This window comes from Rhinopithecus bieti, unplaced genomic scaffold (assembly GCF_001698545.2).
Source record: "Rhinopithecus bieti isolate Rb0 unplaced genomic scaffold, ASM169854v2 scaffold_33891, whole genome shotgun sequence".
Classification (NCBI taxonomy): Eukaryota; Metazoa; Chordata; class Mammalia; order Primates; family Cercopithecidae; genus Rhinopithecus; species Rhinopithecus bieti.
In genome coordinates, this window is record NW_016814426.1 from 346,010 (window position 1) to 348,695 (window position 2,686).

Genomic DNA, 2,686 nt, shown 5'->3' on the forward strand with positions numbered 1-2,686 from the left:
TGTATTCCTGACTGGGCAAGAGAGTGAGAATCTGACTCAAAATAAATAAATTAATTAAAAGTGGAAACAACGTAAACGTTCATCCATGGATGAATGGATAAACAAAACATGGTATATTCACACGGTGCAAAATTTTATTTATTTATTTATCTATTTATTTGGACACAGGGATTCACTCTATCCCCCAGGTTGCAGTGCACTGGTGTGATTACATTTCACTGCAGCTTTGGCCTCCTGGGTCCAAGCAATCCTCCTGCCTCAGCCTCCTGAGTAGGTGGGACGACAAGCATACACCATCATGCTAACTTTTAAAAATATGTTTGTAGAGACGTGGACTTGCTATGTTGCCCAGGCTGGTCTCCAACTCCTGGCCTCAAGCAATCCTCCTGCCTCAGCCTACGAAAGTGCTGGGATTACACGGGTGAGCCACCATGCCTGGCCTATTTGAAATTTTAATTGAAAAGCAAAATGAACAAAAGTTTGGGCCCACAAAGACAGTTATTTGGTTCTACCAAAGGCACCAAAGCAATTCAATGTGGAAACGAAAGTGTTCGCACCAAATGGTTCAGGAACAACTGGGCATCCATAGGGGAAATAAATTAACCTTAATCCAATCCTCACACTATAACAAAAAATTAATATGAAATATAATTTACACTTAAACATACAAGTTAAAATTTAAAAGTTTTCAAAGATAAATGTAGGAGAGTGTCTTTTTTTTTTTTTTTTTTTTTTTAAACAGAGTCTCACTCTGTCGCCCTGCTGGGGTGCAGTGGAACAATCTCGGCTCACTGCAACTTCCATCTCCCTGGTTCAAGCAATTCTCCTGCCTCAGCCTCCCAAGTAGCTGAGACCACAGGCCGGTGCCACCATGCCCAACTAGGTTTTGTATTTTTAATAGAGATGGGGTTTCACCATGTTGGCCAGGCTCGTCTTGAACTCCTGAACTCAAGTGATCCACCCGTCTCAGCCTCACAAATTGCTGGGATTACAGGCGTGAGCCACTACACTTGGGATTTTTTCTGCTGCTACATCACCTCTCTATGCAGTCACCACCACGTCCTCTCTCAGGACTCCCATGCCCACTTAGGCCACCACACTGGGCATGAAAACTTCCTTTTCTTGTTTCTCTTTTTATCTTTTCTGTCTTTCCTTTCTTTCCAGACAGGGTCTTGCTCTGTCTTCCAGACTGGAGTGCAGTGGTGCAATCACACCTCAGTGCAGCCTCCACCTCCTGGGCTCCAGCTGTCCTCCTGTCTCAGCCTTCCAAGTGCTGAAACGTCCTTTTCTTATGTGCTCATGCCCATTAGTCAGGCTCAAAGGGACCCATGGAAGAAGCTCAGAACTGGTGACTCATTATGATGGCATAAGGGTCCCAAGCAGGTTTCCGTAGTATAGTGGTTATCACGTTCGCCTAACACGCGAAAGGTCCCCAGTTCGAAACTGGATGGAAACAATTTCTTCTACTTTTCACCTTATTGCTTCAAATTTATTACACTGAAGGCTAGCCTAGAACACCCCATCGCTATCTCTACCTTGTTAAGAGGAAAGAGGGTATCTATTCCGTTGCCTTTCCACCTCAACCATTGGCACCTAGGAAGAACTGAAGGTACCTCACTTGCTGTGGACAACAGAGCGGGCCAAGTCCGCACAAAGCCCGTCCACTGGACGGCTGCCAAATGGAATCCCCGATCCAGGTATGGCCCAAGGCGAGTTCCAACGAATCCACTTTTTGTAAGCCGTGAGGGGACAAAATGAAAAAAATCACACCAAGCTGGCAGCGGTGGGATTCGAACTCACGCGTCTGAAGAGACTGGAGCCTTAATCCAGCGCCTTACACAGCTCGGCCACACTACCTTTTTCCTGGAAGGTATTTATACGTTTTCCTTCGTTATACAACATCCCTAGGGTCCCTCAGCCAACAAGGCCTTCGGGCGAATCCGCAGGGCATGGCAGAACCACCGCCTTCCAGCAGGATTCGCTGGGCCAGAGGAACCGGCTGGGAAACGGCTCCACCAGCGCCCTGGCAGAGAAGATTCGCGAAGCGCAGGCCTCGGGATTTGCTTTGGGGGTCACTCAGAAAGTCACCCAGGACAGCCGCCTTTGGGGAGCCGGCGTGAGAGGAGGGGAAGCCTCCTACACACTCACCTTAAAGAAAGATAAAAACAAATAAACCAGGATAGACCCGTCAGTCGGGCGGCCGCGGAGTCCTGCAGCCTCCGCGCAGCACTCCACAGGCAGCAGCGCAGAGGGCGCGCCTCCGGGGAGAGCCACGGCCCGTGGGGTCCGTCCGTCCTTCTGTCCACAGCCCCGTCCGCTGGAGCGTGGCGCCCGCTCTGCCCGGATCCGCCCCGGCCCGGGGGTTCCGACCAGCCGTCCAGTCCGCGCAGCGAACCCCAAACAGCCTCGCAGTGCACGGCCCCGCCGGGCTCAGTTCTGGGCTATCGCTTCCACCGCCCCCCGCCTGACCCCCAGTTTCTTTGTCCGCCCGCGGCACCTACCTGGTTCCTCCGAATCTTCGCCTCCTCTTCGCGCCCCCTACAGCTCTGCCCAGTGCTTTGCTCTCCCCGTTCCCCGTTCCCTCCGCCCGCCAGCAGCTGGGGGAGGCTAGAGGAAGGGAGGGGAGGGGAAGCGACGGGAGAGGACGGGAGGGGAGGCGAGGGGAGGTGAGGGGAGGGGAGGTGAG

At 51.9% G+C, this 2,686-nt stretch overlaps 1 non-coding gene across 1 annotated transcript; it reads left to right on the forward strand.

Moving 5' to 3' along the window:
* Positions 1-1,383: 1,383 nt before the first annotated feature.
* TRNAV-AAC (transfer RNA valine (anticodon AAC)) lies at positions 1,384-1,456 on the forward strand. The gene has a single exon. It is a non-coding gene; the product is annotated as a tRNA-Val (tRNA).
* The last annotated feature ends 1,230 nt before the right edge of the window (positions 1,457-2,686 follow it).